A 20,594-nucleotide genomic window follows, 5' to 3' on the forward strand; every position below is an offset into this window, starting at 1 on the left:
ACTTACTTGCTGTGCTGTTTCGTTGTTCATTTGTTTAGTCGTTTCATTCTCAACCAGGATTTCTATGGAACGCATTTTGGGTCTTCGCATGTCAAACAAAATTACACTATGATGTGTCAACCAACCGGGACCTGAATATGACTGCAAGTCACATAATTTAACGCTTTCATACATTTTTTTTTTTACTTAGTTATTACACATTGATTACACTCGTATTTCATATGTCAGAACAATCCATCGATACGTATGCTATGATGCTGGTAAAGCTCGCTAGCTCATGGATGCAAACAATGTTCTTCCCCAAAAACATAGCAAAATGACAATCTAGGTTTCATCATCTAAAATAACCCTAATTTATAAGACAGTTCGTATTTGATTAATGGTGGTCGGACCCATCTATGTGAAGCTAGCCACAATAAGGATTAGCCACAATAGTGGACTTTGTGTTTAGCCTTCAGGATAAAGGTATGGCATAATTATATTTGTATTCATTTGCATCACTGTCAATGACACACTTTTTTTTTGAAGGCAAACCGCAAAGTCCACTATTATGCCTAATCCTTATTGTGGCTAAATCAAATCAAATCAAATCAAATTTATTTATATAGCCCTTCGTACATCAGCTGAAATCTCAAAGTGCTGTACAGAAACCCAGCCTAAAACCCCAAACAGCAAGCAATTCATGTGAAAGAAGCACGGTGGCTGGGAAAAACTCCCTAGGAAAAACTCCTGAGAAAGGCCAAAAACCTAGGAAGAAACCTAGAGAGGAACCAGGCTATGAGGGGTGGCCAGTCCTCTTCTGGCTGTGCCGGGTGGATATTATAACAGAACATAGTCAAGATGTTAAAATGTTCGTAAATGACCAGCATGGTCAAATAATAATAATCATAGTAATTGTCGAGGGTGCAACAAGCACGTCCGGTGAACAGGTCAGGGTTCCGTAGCCGCAGGCAGAACAGTTGAAACTGGAGCAGCAGCATGGCCAGGTGGACTGGGGACAGCAAGGAGTCATCATGCCAGGTAGTCCTAGGGCTCAGGTCCTCCGAAAGAAAGAAAGAAAGAAAGAAAGAAAGAAAGAAAGAAAGAAAGAGAGAATTAGAGAGAGCATATTTACATTCACACAGGACACCGGATAAGACAAGAGAATACTCCAGATGTAACAGACTGACCCTAGCCCCCCGACACATAAACTACTGCAGCATAAATACTGGAGGCTGAGACAGGAGGGATCAGAAGACACTGTGGCCCCATCCGATGATACCCCCGGACAGGGCCAAACAGGCAGGATATAACCCCACCCACTTTGCCAAAGCACAGCCCCCACACCACTAGAGGGATATCTACAACCACCAACTTACCGTCCGAAGACAAGGCCGAGTATAGCCCACAAAGATGTCCGCCACGGCACAACCCAAGGGGGGGGCGCCAACCCAGACAGGAAGACCACGTCAGTGGCTCAACCTACTCAAGTGACGCACCCCTCCCATGGACGGCATGGAAGAACACCAGTAAGTCAGTGACTCAGCCCCTGTAAAAGGGTTAGAGGCAGAGAATCCCAGTGGGAAGAGGGGAACCGACAAGGCAGAGACAGCAAGGGCGGTTCGTTGCTCCAGCCTTTCCGTTCACCTTCACACTCCTGGGCCAGACTATACTTAATCATAGGACCTACTGAAGAGATAAGTCTTCAGTAAAGACTTAAAGGTTGAGACTGAGTCTGCGTCTCTCACATGGGTAGGCAGACCATTCCATAAAAATGGAGCTCTATAGGAGAAAGCCCTACCTCCAGCCGTTTGCTTAGAAATTCTAGGGACAATTAGGAGGCCTGCGTCTTGTGACCGTAGCGTACGTGTAGGTATGTACGGCAGGACCAAATCGGAAAGATAGGTAGGAGCAAGCCCATGTAATGCTTTGTAGGTTAGCAGTAAAACCTTGAAATCAGCCCTTGCCTTAACAGGAAGCCAGTGTAGGGAAGCTAGCACTGGAGTAATATGATCAAATTTTTTGGTTCTAGTCAGGATTCTAGCAGCCGTATTTAGCACTAACTGAAGTTTGTTTAGTGCTTTATCCGGGTAGCCGGAAAGTAGAGCATTGCAGTAGTCGAGCCTAGAAGTAACAAAAGCATGGATTAATTTTTCTGCGTCATTTTTGGACAGAAAGTTTCTGATTTTTGCAATGTTACGTAGATGGAAAAAAGCTGTCCTTGAAGCAGTCTTGATATGTTCTTCAAAAGAGAGATCAGGGTCCAGAGTAATGCCGAGGTCCTTCACAGTTTTATTTGAGACGACTGTACAACCATCCAGATTAATTGTCAGATTCAACAGAAGATCTCTTTGTTTCTTGGGACCTAGGACAAGCATCTCTGTTTTGTCCGAGTTTAAAAGTAGAAAATTTGCAGCCATCCACTTCCTTATGTCTGAAACACAGGCTTCTAGCGAGAGCAATTTTGGGGCTTCACCATGTTTCATTGAAATGTACAGCTGTGTGTCGTCCGCATAGCAGTGAAATTTAACATTATGTTTTCGAATGACATCCCCAAGAGGTAAAATATATAGTGAAAACAATAGTGGTCCTAGAACGGAACCTTGAGGAACACCGAAATTTACAATTGATTTGTCAGAGGACGAACCATTCACAGAGACAAACTGATATCTTTCCGACAGATAAGATCTAAACCAGGCCAGAACTTGTCCATGTAGACCAATTTGGGTTTCCAATCTCTCCAAAAGAATGTGGTGATCGATGGTATCAAAAGCGGCACTAAGATCTAGGAGCATGAGGACAGATGCAGAGCCTCGGTCTGACGTCATTAAAAGGTCATTTACCACCTTCACAAGTGCAGTCTCAGTGCTATGATGGGGTCTAAAACCAGACTGAAGCGTTTCGTATACATTGTTTGTCTTCAGGAAGGCAGTGAGTTGCTGCGCAACAACTTTTTCTAAAATTTTTGAGAGGAATGGAAGATTCGATATAGGCCGATAGTTTTTTATAATTTCTGGGTCAAGATTCGGCTTTTTCAAGAGAGGCTTTATTACTGCCACTTTTAGTGAGCTTGGTACACATCCGGTGGATAGAGAGCCGTTTATTATGTTCAACATAGGAGGGCCAAGCACAGGAAGCAGCTCTTTCAGTAGTTTAGTTGGAATAGGGTCCAGTATGCAGCTTGAGGGTTTGGAGGCCATGATTATTTTCATCATTGTGTCAAGAGATATAGTACTAAAACACTTTAGTATCTCCCTTGAGCCAAGGTCCTGGCAGAGTTGTGCAGACTCTGGACAATGAAGCCCTGGAGGAATACCCAGATTTAAAGAGGAGTCCGTCATTTGCTTTCTAATGATCATGATCTTTTCCTCAAAAAAGTTCATAAATTTATTACTGCTGAAGTGAAAGCCATCCTCCATTTGCGAATGCTGCTTTTTAGTTAGCTTTGTGACAGTGTCAAAAAGAAATTTCGGATTGTTCTTATTTTCCTCAATTAAGTTGGAAAAATAGGATGATCGTGCAGCAGTGAGGGCTCTTCGATACTGCACGGTACTGTCTTTCCAAGCTAGTCGGAAGACTTCCAGTTTAGTGTGGCGCCATTTCCGTTCCAATTTTCTGGAAGCTTGCTTCAGAGCTCGTGTATTTTCAGTATACCAGGGAGCTAGTTTCTTATGACAGATGTTTTTAATTTTTAGGGGTGCAACTGCATCTAGGGTATTGCGCAAGGTTGAATTGAGTTCCTCGGTTAGGTGGTTAACTGATTCTTGTCCTCTGACGTCCTTGGGTAGGCAGAGGGAGTCTGGAAGGGCATCAAGGAATCTTTGGGTTGTCTGAGAATTTATAGCACGACTTTTAATCTTCCTTGGTTGGGGTCTGAGCAGATTATTTGTTGCAATTGTAAACGCAATAAAATGGTGGTCCGATAATCCAGGATTATGAGGAAAAACATTAAGATCCACAACATTTATTCCATGGGACAAAACTAGGTCCAGAGTATGACTGTGGCAGTGAGTAGGTCCAGAAACATGTTGGACAAAACCCACTGAGTCGATGATGGCTCCGAAAGCCTTTTGGAGTGGGTCTGTGGACTTTTCCATGTGAATGTTAAAGTCACCAAAAATTAGAATATTATCTGCTATGACTACAAGATCCGATAGGAATTCAGGGAACTCAGTAAGGAACACTGCATATGGCCCAGGAGGCCTGTAAACAGTAGCTATAAAAAGTGATTGAGTAGGCTGCATAGATTTCATGACTAGAAGCTCAAAAGACGAAAACGTCATTGTTTTTTTTTTTTGTAAATTGAAATTTGCTATCGTAAATGTTAGCAACACCTCCGCCTTTGCCGGATGCACGGGGGGTTTGGTCACTAGTGTAACCAGGGGGTGAGGCCTCATTTAACACGCTAGCTTCACAACACAAGGTACAGTCGAGCCTCACTAGCCAGATGAAGCTAGCTGGCTGCTTATAACGTTAGCTTTGGGCAACCGGGTTAAGTAGCTGGCTAGCTATTTATTTTCTTTAACTGAAGATCAATTTCTATAGGCGAACAACAAGTGGCTACCTAGCTAATACTTACTCTCTAGGATTCCGAAATCATTGCTAAGAATAATGAAAATGACTGCAGTTTCTACTGGTCATTGTTTTCAGGCTGGTTGTATTGGTGCTAGCTAGCTACCAAGTAAAGCTAGCTACCCCAGAAGTTGCAGTCGAACAAATTATACTTTATTACCAATGCGGTATTGTAAACACATCGTTCGTGGCCGGTGTTTGCTTGTTTACAGACTTTATTTGTTCAGCTTTGACAGTGCTACTGTATGTTTTTTGACACGCAAAGACCCAAACGGCGTTCAATACTATGTATGTCATGAAGCTAATAGCAGTGACGCTATTACTGTGTAACTCCGGTAGGGCAACATCTGAAAAATAGTGCACTTGGTAGTGTGTACCGGTGCTTGACCAGTCGCGAAAGCCAACATCACCCATGACATAGAACGGTTGATTGTCAAGGGCAATGAATTCCATTATCTTGGCTTTAATGGATTTCGCCTTTGAATTGTCTCGCTGAAATTGTCTTACTCTTTCAAATGACTGCTCGACTTGTTGACTGCTTGATCCACACACAATTTTACGTGGCGTCATTACGTCATGTACCTACATTATATATGTATGCATGGTGGCTTTGACATCGGTTTTTAGCATCGATGTTAAACTAGACATCGGCCAATACTGATGTTGGCATTTTTTGCTAATATCGGCCTATTCCGATATGTTCACCTATTTATTTATTCTATTATTATTATTATTATTATTTATTTTTTATTATGTTGTGCATCCCTAATATTTAGGCTATGTTTTCATAACAATTAAACTTTTCTACCATGTTGGATCTATTTGCCAGCTAACAATTTCCTGGCTACTCACTAGCAGGTGAGATTGTTTGAGACCTTGTGGTGTTAATTTTCTATCATGCCTGCGACAAGAAGTTGATCGTTATTAGTGAATGTTAGTGGTGCAATGGATCACAAAACTCAAAGTTCGGATCGGATCACGGTTTGGAGTCAAGGATCGGATAATTTTCCGGATCAGCAAAGAAAAAGAAGGGAGACAAATAACTTAGCTTTCCGTTTATTACTTAAAGAACACTTAAAGCAAGGAACTTTTCAATGTTTAAATAATCTTAAAGTAAAATATTCAATACTCAATCGTTAAATTAAAGCAATAGGAGGCATGATACCTTCTTCCTTTGAACAATGGTGAATGAAAAAATAGCCTGTGTCCACATCATCAAAGGAAAGCAAAGCAGACCTGAGCTTATAACTTCAAATTATTTTTCAGATTAGGATGTCTACATTGTCTGGGGAGAGGGTAGACCTCTTTGCAGTCACTATGTCCCCTACCGTGGAGAACACCCTCTCGCTAGGAACTGAAGTGCCAGGCACACCCAGGTGACATCTTGCCACCTTGGCAATGTGAGGTTATTTACACTCATTGGTTTTCCACCATGCCAGTGGATCACCATCCACTGGAATTGCCGCTTGCTGCCTTGTAGAATGCCACCTCCCCTTTGGTGTTGGCAAACGTCTTCCCTGTGTCCTTGTTTGCGAAGGTCTCCCCGACAATCTCCTTCATGGCCTAATTATTTTGTGGAGGAGATGCCTCTGAGTCTGCTCCTGTCGGCTCTTTTTTATTAAACAGTTTTTTATTTCACCTTTTATTTAACCAGGTAGGCTAGTTGAGAACAAGTTCTCATTTGCAACTGCGACCTGGCCAAGATAAAGCAAAGCAGTTTGACACATACAACAGAGTTACACATGGAATAAACAAACATACTGTGTATAGACTTTTTGTACTGTATGTGCAAATGAGGTAGGATAAGGGAGGTAAGGCAATAAATAGGCCATGGTGGCGAAGTAATTACAATATAGCAATTAAACACTGGGATGGTAGATGTGCAGAAGATGAATGTGCAAGTAGAGATCCTGGGGTGCAAAGGAGCAAGATAAATAAATACAGTATGGGATGAGGTAGTTGGATGGGCTATGTACAGGTGCAGTGATCTGTGCGCTGCTCTGACAGCTGGTGCTTAAAGCTAGTGAGGGAGATATGAGTCTCCAGCTTCAGTGATTTTTGCAGTTCGTTCCATTGGCAGCAGAGAACTGGGAGGAAAGGCGGCCAAAAGAAGAATTGGCTTTGGGGGTGACAAGTGAGATGTACCTGCTGGAGCGCATGACAAAACGGATGGCACTGTGATAGACTGCATCCAATTTGTTGAGTAGAGTGTTGGAGGCTATTTTGTAAATGACATCGCCGAAGTCGAGGATCGGTAGGATGGTCAGTTTTACGAGGGTATGTTTGGCAGCATGAGTGAAGGATGCTTTGTTGTGAAATAGGAAGCCGATTCTAGATTGAATTTTGGATTGGAGATGCTTAATGTGAGTCTGGAAGGAGAGTTTAGTCTAACCAGACACCTAGGTATTTGTAGTTGTCCACATATTCTAAGTGAGAACCGTCCAGAGTAGTGATGCTGGACGGGTGGGCAGGTGCGGGCAGCGATCGGTTGAATAGCATGCATTTAGTTTTACTTGCATTTAAGAGCAGTTGGAGGCCACGGAAGGAGAGTTGTATGGCATTGAAGCTCGTCTGGAGGTTAGTTAAGTGTCCAAAGAAGGGCCAGAGATATACAGAATGGTGTCGTCTGCGTAGAGGTGGATCAGGGAATCACCAGCAGCAAGAGCGACATCATTGATGTATACAGAGAGGAGAGTCGGCCCGAGAATTGAACCCTGTGGCACCCCCATAGGCTCTGTGCCTTGACCCTGCAGAAAAAAAATGACTTGATCTATTAAACTAACAAATGATTTATTTTCATATTTCATGGAACTATAATTGTGGCAATAACATTTAATAAAAGCCATTATTATTCCAAATAAAAAATTGATGATTCTAATAGCAATATCATAGACTAAGATTTGACTGCAGTATATTAAGTAATTCACTCATTATTTAATTTGTTTACCTCTTCAGTGGCAACAATTTCAGTGGTGAGATCACTGTATGTCCTCCGGTGTAGGGCAGGGTCTAGGTGAGACAGAGACTTGAACCTTGGATCCAGTGCAGTAGATCTATGAAGGTAGTCCTGTACATTAGGGGGTATCTGGGGTTCAGGTCCTCTCTAATGGCAGCCTTGACATCTCTAGTGATGGTACTGTCTTCCTCACTTGGGGCCATGGATTGTAGAATTCTTGTTTTCAGAGGTAGGATCATGGAAACAGATGGTGCAGTTTCAGTGCTCAATAGGGTTGTAACTGTTTTGAGGGGTTTGAGCACCTGGAGGACCTCCTCTGCCACTTTCACATCATCAGACAAGGTGAGGATGTCTTTATTTATTTTTTCAGGGTCTTGTCTGTCAGTGCAGAGTATACAGTTGCCTGCTGCTCAAGATGGCGCTTCAACATGTCATAAGTGGAGTTCCATCTTGTGACACCGTGTATGAGCTTGTGGGTCGGTAGCTGTAGCATTTCTTGCTTGGTATTAAGCACATGAGCGGCTGTTGTGCTTCGGTGGAAAAAGGAAACCACCTTCCTGATCCTCCCAAGGAGGCGGTCCATCTGGTTCACTGAGATTCCCCTTTGGGATGCTAAATTGATCACATGTGCAAAGCAAGCCATCTGTGGCCCCAGCATCTATCACTGCATTTACTTGGTTCTTGGCATTATCTGTGGTGGTTGGGATGTTGCTGTTGGGCCTCTCTAGCTTCCACTCTGCTACTGCTCCTAGCAGTACCTGTGGCGGATTTGTGCCTGTGACTCTCATCGAGGGGGCGTGTCTGTAGCACCGGACTTCATCTCCCACTCCTCTGTGGTGTAGTGAACAGTCACGTAGCTTTCTGTTGCCCTGGAGGTCCACTCCTCTGTGGTGCAGTGAACAGTCATGTAGCTTTCTGTTGCCCTGGAGGTCCACTCCTCTGTGGTGCAGTGAACAGTCACATAGCTTTCTGCTGCCCTGGAGGTCCACTCCTCTGTGGTGTAGTGAACAGTCACGTAGCTTTCTGCTGCCCTGGAGGTCCACTCCTCTGTGGTGTAGTGAACAGTCACGTAGCTTTCTGCTGCCCTGGAGGTCCACCCGTCTGTGGTGTAGTGAACAGTCACGTAGCTTTCTGTTGCCCTGGAGGTCCACTCCTCTGTGGTGTAGTGAACAGTCACGTAGCTTTCTGCTGCCCTGGAGGTCCACCCGTCTGTGGTGTAGTGAACAGTCACGTAGCTTTCTGCTGCCCTGGAGGTCCACTCCTCTGTGGTGTAGTGAACAGTCACGTAGCTTTCTGCTGCCCTGGAGGTCCACTCCTCTGTGGTGTAGTGAACAGTCACGTAGCTTTCTGCTGCCCTGGAGGTCCACCCGTCTGTGGTGTAGTGAACAGTCACGTAGCTTTCTGTTGCCCTGGAGGTCCACTCCTCTGTGGTGTAGTGAACAGTCACATAGCTTTCTGTTACCCTGGAGGTCCACTCCTCTGTGGTGTAGTGAACAGTCACGTAGCTTTCTGTTACCCTGGAGGTCCACTCCTCTGTGGTGTAGTGAACAGTCACATAGCTTTCTGTTGCCCTGGAGGTCCACCCGTCTGTGGTGAGGGCAACAGAGGATGCCTTGGATAATTTGTCGACAATTTTGATATTTTCCTGTTCATAGAGATCTGGCACGATCTTCATACTGAAGTGGGTGAGCGAGGGGATTTCGTAGCGTGGCTCAAGCACTTTCACCATATTTTAACCCTTTGTTTTCCACAACAGAATATGGCCTCATGTCTGCAGCGATAAACATCCCAATAGATTTGGTGATGACTTTAGTCCGGTCTGATTCTGCAGCAAAGGGCTGCTTAAATGCCGCGGTGAGAAGTTTTGTCTCTTGGCTGAGTTGGCTCCCATCACTGACACACCAGGGTGATGACGCTTTAAATGTGTGGCCACGCTCCATGTATTTCCATGTTCATACCCTACACACCGTAATGGTGTTGTCCACCACCCTTCTTCCGTCGTCATATTTGACAGGGATGCCAAAATGCTCCCATACATGAGACTTAAATAAAGCAGGAGGTTTTTCCAGTTCTTCAGCTCCTCAGCTAGCCATGCCTGTCACTGCTCTTTTTTTCCTTCTTTGCCTTTTGCAACGCGAGCATCCAGGATTGATTCGTTGGGATTTAACATGCCCCGTTCACGTGAACAGTAGACACAACTGCTTTAAAAAAAAAAAATCAAATCAACCTTCAGGATTCAAAGTATAACACAGCACACATCTGTCTTGTCTTTATCTTTTCACTGCAACTCTGCATCGAGATTTAGGGAATTATTACTTTAAAAAGTAACAGAGGCAGTAAAAACTGTATTTCACACTATGATGGTTAAACTTTGAAATTGATCCGCGGTTCACATGCATGCCGACCCGTGGGAGGTAACAGGTCAACTACGGTCTGTTACACCACTAGTGAATGTGCATTATACATGGTTCTGGTTAAATTTGTAACAAAAATGGCATTTTGATAGATTGACTTGAAAGCCAGATCAGTGACTACATTTTTCTTTTTAAAACAAGGTTAAAGTATGTTGATAAAATATTGTCATTATTAGTGGGTCTTAATATTTGTGGAAGGCTCATATTTAGCCTATGTATAATATCACAAGGTCTGAATTCGTTAGATTTTTGCTGACTGTTTGAAATGCAATGTATTTTACCTTTTTTATATTTATTTCACCTTTATTTAACTAGGCAAATCAGTTAAGAATAAATTCTTATTTTCAATGACGGCCTAGGAACAGTGGGTTAACTACCTTGTTCAGGGGCAGAATGACAGATTTTTACCTTGTCAGCTCGGGGATTCGCTCTTGCAACCGTTCTGTTACTAGTCCAATGCTCCAACCACTAGGCTACCTGCCACCCCATGAACATCAAGCTGGCAGGGTTGAGACACAAGATGATGGATATATTACAATATAGATTTTTTTATTATTTTATTTTCTAATTAATCACAAAAGACTGAGTTGGCCTGGCTGGCTGTGATCCTGGTCGTGAGTTCAGTGTCTGAGAGTTTGTTTTTTGACAACCGTGAAAGTCTGCGAAAACAGCAGGTGATTTGTTGTAGGCCCTGCTTAGTTACTAAAATGTGACACTCGCTTGGATGTGGTTGGGTCAAAGGGTGTCTTTAGTTGAATTTCACCAGCCTTTTTGCTTTCCTGGTCTCAAATCTGCATCCTGGACATTGTGGGATGCTAATTTTGGTGTGCCATATATCAAATACCCCATGTCCATTGGTCATCACTCCCGGGGTGAGAGACTGAGGTACTGTTCCACTATCATTTCTTAACAAGAACATAAACTGAGCGTGACCAAAACAACATTCTTCTGGTTTTTCGAGGTCAATGTTTTTGTTTACTTTAGTTTGAAGATAAGGCACTGGCTGTGGAAAGTTTTGCATGAGAAGATTTTTTTGCCCTTTGTAATCTTATCCCTGGATGTAATGAGAAGTATGAAAGAGCTTAGTGTGTCATGGCTGTTGTGTTCAAGTGATAAAGCGGTTGGTTATCTGAGCCGACAGGGAGCTAGTGTTTCTGTGGGCCTGATTGAGCAGTCAGTGGCTCAGCCTGAGCCTCAGATCAGAGCAGTGCTGACCCAGCACTGACTGCAGGGCTGGGTGACGGTGCAGCAGAGGCAAACTGGGCAGAGGGAGAGAGCGAGCGAGAGCTAGTGAGGTGAGTGGTGGTCGGTGCTATGGCACTTTGCCGTAACCTGCTTAGTTTATCATCAGCAGCACCTCTCAATGGCATGTGTGGGTCCCATGTGGCTCAGTTGGTAGAGCATGGCGCATGCAACACCAGGATTGTGGGTTCGATTACCACGGGAGACCAGTACAAAGAAGTAAGAACATCTATGCATCTCATTACTGTAAGTTGCTCTGGATAAGAGTTAAATGACAAAAAATGTGTTGTGTTAGAGAGAGCTAATCAGAATATAGGCTTTTATACAGCCTAACCCTCTGGTCCTGTTAGAGACCATTGTTGCTGATAGTGAATGGTACCACCATGCATTGAGATTTGGAAATTACGTTCTTGTTGTAAAAAGGGCTTGGGGTTTTGTTGTGAAAGGGGGGCTGAAGGCTAGGATAAATTGTGACCTTCACAGGGTAATCTCTTGCATGTCAGTCAATGGCTGTTTGTTTCCAAGTCAGAAAAAGTGGCAGATTCTTTCTCTATTTTTGCTGAAAGCGACAGTCAGAGAGGCTTGAGGACAGCAGCCATAGGAGCCAGGCTGGAGGAAATACAGCAATATAAAACTTGAAGTATTAGCAACGGTTGTCACTCAGTCAGAGCAGTAAAATCCAACTGTCACTTCTTGTTTGACCTCCACTTTAAACAAGTCCCTCCGCAGATGCACTGAGCTGAATTGCTATTCCAGACAGGCGTTGTGTTCTGTCTGACACCTGCATTGTCCAAACGCCAGTAACCAGTCAGAGACTGAGCCCTCTGTACACAGACTGGTGGATTTAGCAGCCAGTGCCTGTCTGCTCTGCACTGCCTGCTGAATTGGGCTACTGCACCGGGGTGAATTGCACTGCACTAGTTTTAATACCATATAGAGCACGTGTCAAACTCATTCCACAGAGGGCCGTGTGTCTGTGGGTTTTCGCTTCATCCTTGTACTTGATTGATGAATTAAGTTCATTAATTAGTAAGGAAATCCCCTCACCTGGTTGTCTAGGTCAGCGGTTCCCATACTTAAAAAAAATGTTTTTAAAAGAACTTATTCCGGCTTTAAACTTACTCTTGAATGTTGTAATGGTAGATTGCACAGGGTACAATTTCAAAATTAGGTAGTGCATCATCAGTTCCTCTTGTCATGTCAGTCATTGCATACCTTAGAGAACTATTTATAACTTGTCAAAAATGTCCAGATCAACTAGCCCATGTCAGCTAATGTTTTTTAGCCCATAAATATTGTTGTAATTTTTTGTCACTTAAATGTCACATGAATAGAATTGCAAGAAGATTAGCTTTAAACTGCTACATTTTCTTTGCACTCCATGACAAAATGGGTAGAATTGCAGGAATTAAGCTTTAAACCTGCAAAATTCTCTCCACCAATAAGAGGGGTGTGAACAGTTTGTGTCATGAACAGTGCTTGTGCCCATAGAAATAGACGGGGCTTGCGCAGGTGGGGTGCGGGATGATCCCCAATGCTGGAATAGGGGCCCCAGGTGGATAAAGAACCCCTGGTCTAGGTCTTAATTGAAAGGAAAAACCCTCGGCCCTCCATGGAATGAGTTTGACACCCCTGCTATAGAGGTAGTAAACAAGGGTGCTGCTCAGTGCTCAGCTCAAACCAGCTTAGCGTATGTTTATGTCTCCTCTAGTCCCATGTTTTTGTCCTCTTCAGCTGGCTGCATTTCCTGGAGTGTGTGTGTGTGTACAGTGCAGGGCTGATGATGGTGTTTCTGCAGGAAGGAGTTTGGCTGGCTGTAATCACAGTTCATAGTTAGTGTTGATGTAGTCCACTAGGTTAGGCAGTATGACATGAATACCAGAGAATCCAGCCATGGAAATCACCCAGGGAACTACGGCAGTCAATATTCAATTTATTCTGAATCGAGTCACGGCAAGCAATCGGATGTGTTCAAGTAGTGTCATTTCCATATTAGAAAGTGTTTTAGGTCATACTCTTTATCTCTTCCCAGGATTTGGGCATAAAAATGCATTATGTGATGTGCCCTCTCAATCTGCCACGCTATTTCAGTCTTACTGGAGTTGTTTTGCTTGTGAGAAGGTTAGGCTAGTCTGCATTTTCTTCACTAACCACCACACCTATGAGCCACCTTTTTTGTAGCATGAATTATCTTTACAGATAGGACTATAAAGAGCACTGTTTTAACCTCCTAGCTTGGTCCTACATCCTTTGAAAAGGGCTTTTGCTTCCTGTTTTAGCAGCACAATGCCACCTGTATAGGGTTAAAATGGGGTCAGTGCTCTTGTAAGAGAGTCTCTTGTCAGTGACCTCCTTTATTGTGAGGATTTGGTTGCAATGGAGCTGTGGAGTGACACAGAACATGCCACAGGGAAGAAAAGCAGCAGCCTCGTTTTGTTTGGACTCCCTTTGTCTGAAATCTTTCAGTGATCAATGATTGGCGGATCTCTTGCCATTTCCCTCCTTTGTCTGCGGTTGTCGAGCTCTGGAGTGAATTATGAAATTGTCCATTATGTCCGGCTAGTGTGTGTGTGTGTGTGTGTGTATGTATTCCTATTAAAGGTGCTGGGGGGGGGTTACAAAGGATGCATTGAATTGAAGCAAGAATGTTAACTTCTATCATGTAGTTGTGTAGAGGCTGCTGCACATCCTTTTTTATTACTCACATTGTGAAAAATGGCCCCAGAACAGAAGTACTTTCACTTCATTCAGCTGCAGATTGCTGTGGATTGAGATGGAAGCTTGCTGGAATTTGAAAGGCTGGAGCCACATTTTAAAGTGCTTGTGCAAGCCTGACTGAGTGTATAGAGTGTGTGTGTGTGTGTGTGTGTGTGTGTGTGTGTGTGTGTGTGTGTGTGTGTGTGTGTGTGTGTGTGTGCTCAGTCAAAGGGAATCACCCGTCTTCCTGTATTTGACAATCCAGGGTTTCGTGGCACGGGTTGACCAGGCCGTCGTGTCAGCTTTCTGTAATGAATCGTAAATTGCCCCCCTGCTCTCACCCCATCAGGGACCAGGGGCCTGGCCCTCATTTATCAAGGTGCGTGCGCACAAAAAATACTCTAAACATTGTGTGCTCCAGTTTTCCCGCAAGGTTAGTATTTATCCATTTTGAACTTTACTAGAAAGTGTGTATCTCCACCAAATCTCAAACCGTGCCTGCACAAAACTTCTGGTAGGTTGATCAACTGTATTGCAAGGAAATAGGCTTATTCTTACTTTGAGGTAAATGGCAGGTGTTTGATGCACAGGAATTATAACAATGGTAAGCTAATAAAATCATCAAAACGTAGGCCTAATGATAAAACGGATGCATTTGCCATTGGTAAGGGAATCGCACAGCAACATGTCGTCTAATGTATATTTAACTTTTATTATAAAGGCTTTAATCATATTGAAGAAAGTCAGAAAAGGACATTTAACTGCTTTTAAATTATTACCGCTACACAACAAATAGTAGGCTACCATTTTTATCAATCGCTCATTCAATAGCAAAGCATGCTCCAAAGTAAATACACCGGTAGGTAGCCTTGACAGTATGGATAAGCTACAGAAGCCTATTGCTGTGTGTATTAGGAGCTTGACATAGCCTATTTAATTTCAGAGCCTATATGAAGGCAAGAGATGGAGGCACAATCATGTATTGATAAACAAAATATTGGACATTAGTATTTTGCATTGACGTGTGGGCTGTAGCATTTACTTTTCAATTGTTTGAAAGGACAACCAATCTTGCAGAATGCGCGGCCAAAGTTTGGCACTCGCAGGGCGGCATGCATTTTTTGTTTGGAAAATGTACTACAACATTCTACCCACAACTCTACAGAAATATGTGATCAAATTTGCCATTGTGCTTTATTTTAGGAACAGTCTTGGCCCAGTTCCAACATCTCCAAATCGTACAGCAAATGAGGATGTTTTGTTACCAATAAAAGGTGATTTGAGGGTGTTTTCCAGCGGGATTGTAGCGCTCATTCACGACCACACAAATATAATAAGGCTCTGATTTATCAATGAAAACATGCGTATACGTTGTGTGCAACAGTTTGATACATCCCAATAATTTAATCTCCACATACGCCAGAATTTAGTAAGACATTTACGCACGGTTGATAAATGAGGCCCCAGGTGCTGCTAAGGTCTAGCTACATCAACACCACCAGCTGACCAGGGATGGAGGAGAGTGGATACCGGAGAACATTCAAAATGTTAATTGCTGTCTTCTCTCTCACCACCACCATCTCTCACCCATCTCCATTACTGTGTATATATATTACACCCACCCGTTCAAAAGTTTGGGGTCACTTAGAATTTTTTTTGAAAGTCAATTAAAATAACATCAAATTGATCAGAAATACAGTGTAGACATTGTTAATGTCTTATGTTTAATGGAATATCTACATAGGCGTACAGAGGCCCATTATCAGCAACCATCACCCCTGTGTTCCAATGGCACGTTGTTAGCTAATCCAAGTTGATCATTTTAAAAGGCTAATTGATCATTAGAAAACCCTTTTGCAATTATGTTAGCACAGCTGAAAACTGTTGTTCTGATTTTAAGAAGCAATAAAACTGGCCTTCTTTAGACTAGTTGAGTATCTGGAGCGTCAGCATTTGTGGGTTCGATTACAGGCTCAAAATGGCCAGAAACAAAGACCTTCCTTCTGAAACTCATCAGTCTAATCTTGTTCTGAGAAATGAAGGCTATTCCATGCGAGAAATTGCCAAGAAACTGAAGGTCTCGTACAACGCTCTGTACTACTCCCTTCACAGAACAGCACAAACTGTCTCTAAGCATAATAGAAGAGGAGTGGGAGGCCCCGGTGCACAACTGAGCAAGAGGACAAGTACATTAGTGTCTAGTTTGAGAAACAGACGCCTCAGAAGTCCTCAACTGGCAGCTTCATTAAATAGTACCCGCAAAACACCAGTCTAAATGTCAACAATGAAGAGGCGAATCCGGGATGCTGGCCTTCTAGGCAGAGTTGCAAAGAAAAAGCCATATCTTAGACTGACATATAAAAAGAAAAGATTAAGATGAGCAAAATAACACAGACACTGGACAGAGGAAGATTGGGGGAAAAAAGTGTTAAGGACAGACAAATCTAAGTTTGAGGTGTTCGGATCACAAAGAAGAACATTGGTGAGACGCAGAAAAAATGAACAGAGGCCAGAGGCGTGCTTGACGCCATCTGTCAAGCATGGTAGAGGCAATGTGATGGTCTGGGGGTGCTTTGGTGGTGCTAAAGTGGGAGATTTGTACAGGGTAAAAGGGATCTTGAAGAAGGAAGGAGATCACTCCATTTTGCAACGCCATGCCATACCCTGTGGACGGTGCTTAATTGGAGCCAATTTCCTACTACAACAGGACAATGACCCAAAACACAGCTCCAAACTATGCACAAACTATTTAGGGAAGCAGTCAGCTGGTATTCTGTCTATAATGGAGTGGCCAGCACAGTCACCGGATCTCATCCCTATTGAGCTGTTTTGGGAGCAGCTTGACCGTATGGTACATAAGAAATGCCCATCAAGCCAATCCAATTTGTGGGAGGTGCTTCAGGAAGCATGGGGTAAAATCTCTTCAGATTACAACAAATTGACATCGAGAATGCGAAAGGTCTGCAAGGCTGTAATTGCTGTGAATGGAGGATTCTTTGACAAAAGCAAAGTTTGAAGGACACAATTATTAATTCAATTAAAAATCATTATTTATAACCTTGTCAATATCTTAACTATTTCTTATTCATTTTGCAACTCATTTCATGTATGTTTTCTTGGAAAACTTGGACATTTCTAAGTGACCCCAAACTTTTGAATGGTTGTGTGTGTATAAACACAGCAAAAAAAATAAACGTCCTCACTGTCAACTGCGTTTTATTTTCAGCAAACTTAACATGTGTAAATATTTGTATGAACATAACAAGATTCAACAACTGAGACAAACTGCACAAGTTCCACAGAAATGGAATCAAAATTAAAAGTAACAGCCAGTATCTGGTGTGGCCACCAGTGCATCTTCTCCTGGACTGCAGATTTGCCAGTGTTTGCTGTGAGATGTTACCCCACTCTTCCACTAAGGCACCTGCAAGTTCCCAGACATTTCTGGGGGGAATGGCCCTAGCCCTCACCCTCCGATCCAACAGGTCCCAGACGTGCGCAATGGGATTGAGATCCGGGCTTTTCGCTGGCCATGGCAGAACACTGAAATTCCTGTCTTGCAGGAAATCACGCACAGAAGGAGCAGTATGGCTGGTGGCATTGTCATGCTGGAGGGTCATGTCAGGATGAGCCGGCAGGAAGGGTACCACATGAGGGAGGAGGATGTCTTCCCTGTAACGCACAGCGTTGAGATTGCCTGCAATGACAACAAGCTCAGTCCGATGATGCTGTGACACACCACCCCAGACCATGACAGACTCGTCAGTGAAGAGCACTTTTTGCCAGTCCTGTCTGGTCCAGTGATGGTAGGTTTGTGCCCATAGGCGACGTTGTTGCCGGTGATGTCTAGTGAGGACCTGCCTTACAACAGGCCTACAAGCCTGTTCAGATGTACCGATCCTGTGCAGGTGTTGTTACACGTGGTTTACCACTGCGAGGATGATCAGTTGTCCGTCCTGTCTCCCTGTAGCGCTGTCTTAGGCGTCTCATAGTACAGACATTGCAATTTATTGCCCTGGCCACATCTGCGGTCCTCATGCCACCTTGCAGCATGCCTAAGGCACGTTCATGCAGATGAGCAGCGACCATGGGCATCTTTCTTTTGGTGTTTTTCCAAAGTCAGTAAAAAGGCCTCTTCAGTGTCCTAAGTTTTCATAACTGTGACCTTTAATTGCCTACCGTCTGTAAGCTGTTAGTGTCTTAACGACCGTTCCACAGGTGCATGTTCATTAATTGTTTATGGTTCATTGAACAAACATGGGAAACAGTGTTTAAACCCTTTACCATGAAGATCCATCTATTTGGATTTTTACGAATAATCTTTGAAAGACAGGGTCCTGAAAAAGGGACGTTTCTTTTTTTGCTGTGTGTGTGTGTGTGTGTGTGTGTGTGTGTGTGTGTGTGTGTGTGTGTGTGTGTACGTGTACACACACACAATACAAATACCTCATGAATGCTATAACTTCAATTTCTCAAACATATGACTATTTTACACCATTTTAAAGACAAGACTCTCGTTAATCTAACCACACTGTCCGATTTCAAAAAGGCTTTACAGCGAAAGCAAAACATTAGATTATGTCAGGAGAGTACCCTGCCAAAAATAATCACACAGCCATTTTCAAAGCAAGCATATATGTCACCAAAACCACAGCTAAATGCAGCACTAACCTTTTGATGATCTTCATCAGATGACACTCCTAGGACATGATGTTATACATGCATGTTTTGTTCAATCAAGTTCATATTTATATCAAAAAACAGCTTTTTACATTAGCATGTGATGTTCAGAACTAGCATACCCACCGCAAACTTCCAGTGAATTTACTTAATTACTCACGATTAACGTTCACAAAATACATAATTATTTTAAGAATTATAAATACAGAACTCCTTTATGCAATCGCGGTGTCAGATTTTAAAATAGCTTTTCGGCGAAAGCACATTTTGCAATATTCTGAGTAGATAGCCCGGCCATCACGGCTAGCTAATTTGACACCCACCAAGTTTGGCCCTCACCAAACTCAGATTTACTAAAAGAAAAATTGGATTACCTTTGCTGTTCTTTGTCAGAATGCACTCCCAGGACTTCTACTTCAACAACAAATGTTGTTTTGGTTCCAAATAATCCATAGTTATATCCAAATAGCTCCATTTTGTTTGTTCGTGCGTTCAGGTCAGTATCCGAAGGGTGACGCGCGAGCGCATTTTGTGACAAAAAAATGTCAAAATATTCCATTACCGTACTTAGAAGCATGTCAAACGCTGTTTAAAATCAATTTTTATGCGATTTTTCTCGTAAAATAGCGATAATATTCCAACCGGGCGACGTTGTATTCATTCAAAGAGAGAAAGAAAAACATGGAGAATTCACATGAACGCGCATCTCCAGTGTCACTGTTCTCAGCCTGACCACTCACAAAATCTCCTGCTGTTTTTCGCCCAGAGACTGGAGAGACGTCATTCCACTTTCTGGCGCCAATGGAAGCCTTAGAAAATGTCACGTTACAGCAGAGATGCTGTATATTCGATAGAGAGGCCGCAGAAGGAGAACAATTTGTCAGACAGGGCACTTCCTGTATGGAATCTTCTCAGGTTTTGGCCTGCCATATGAGTTCTGTTATACTCAGACACCATTCAAACAGTTTTAGAAACGTTAGTGTTTTCTATACAAATCTACTAATTATATGCATATTCTCGTTTCTGGGCAAGAGTAGTAACCAGTTTAAATCGGGTACGTTTTTTTTATCCGGCCGTGCAAATACTGCCCCCTAGCCCCAACAGGTTAACAAACTAGTTTTGGAAAGTCGGTTAAGACATATATTTTGCATGACACAAGTAATTTTTCCAACAATTGTTTACAGACAGATTATTTCACTTATAATTCACTGTATCACAATTCTAGTGGGTCAGAAGTTTACGTACACTAAGTTGACTGTGCCTTTAAACAGCTTGGAAGTTTCCTGAAAATGATGTCATAGCTTTAGAAGCTTCTGATAGGCTAATTTACATAATTTCAGTCAATTGGAGGTGGACCTGTGGATCTATTTCAAGGCCTACCTTCAAACTCAGTGCCTCTTTGATTTTCCCATTATGTCAAGCAAAATAAATCAGCCAAGACCTCAGAAAATAAATTGTACACCTCCACAAGTCTGGTTCTTCCTTGGGAGCAATTTCTAAATGCCTGAAGGTACCAGGGTCATCTGTACAAACAATAGTACGCGAGTATAAACACCATGGGACCGCCCAGCCGTCATACCGCTTAGGAAGGAGACGCATTCTGTTTCCTAGAGGTGAACGTACTTTGGTGCGAAAAGTGCAAATCAATCCCAGAACAACAGCAAAGGACCTTGTGAAGATGCTGGAGGAAACGGGTACAAAAGTATCTATATCCACAGTAAAACGAGTCCTGTATCGACAGAAAGAAGCCACTGCTCCAAAACCGCCATTAAAAAAGCCAGACTACAGTTTGCAACTGCACATGGGGACAAAGATCATACTTTTTGTAGAAATTTCCTCTGGTCTGATGAAACAAAAATAGAACTGTTTGGCCATAATGGCCATCGTTATGTTTGGAGAAAAAAGGGGGAGGCTTGCAAGCCGAAGAACACCATCTCAACTGTGAAGCACGGGGGTGGCAGCATCAATTTGTGGCGGCGCTTTGCTGCAGGAGGGACTGGTGCACTTCACAAAATAGATGTTATCTTGAGGGAGGAAAATGATGTGGATATATT

General features: G+C 43.0%; 1 protein-coding gene across 8 annotated transcripts in view; it reads left to right on the plus strand.

Annotated features, from left to right (window-relative positions):
• Positions 1–20,594, plus strand: part of fam222ba (family with sequence similarity 222 member Ba) — a 72,012-nt gene that overhangs the window by 17,789 nt on the left and 33,629 nt on the right. Inside the window, exon 1 of one of the 8 annotated variants that reach the window (XM_029691113.1) lies at positions 14,632–15,134. The exons of the other annotated variants lie outside the window; for them this stretch is intronic. The gene's annotated coding sequence lies outside the window, so the exon portion shown is untranslated. Of the gene's footprint in view, positions 1–14,631; positions 15,135–20,594 lie in introns of those variants that run through there. 8 annotated transcript variants of the gene reach the window in all.

The sequence above is a fragment of the Salmo trutta genome, chromosome 15 (assembly GCF_901001165.1).
Source record: "Salmo trutta chromosome 15, fSalTru1.1, whole genome shotgun sequence".
Classification (NCBI taxonomy): Eukaryota; Metazoa; Chordata; class Actinopteri; order Salmoniformes; family Salmonidae; genus Salmo; species Salmo trutta.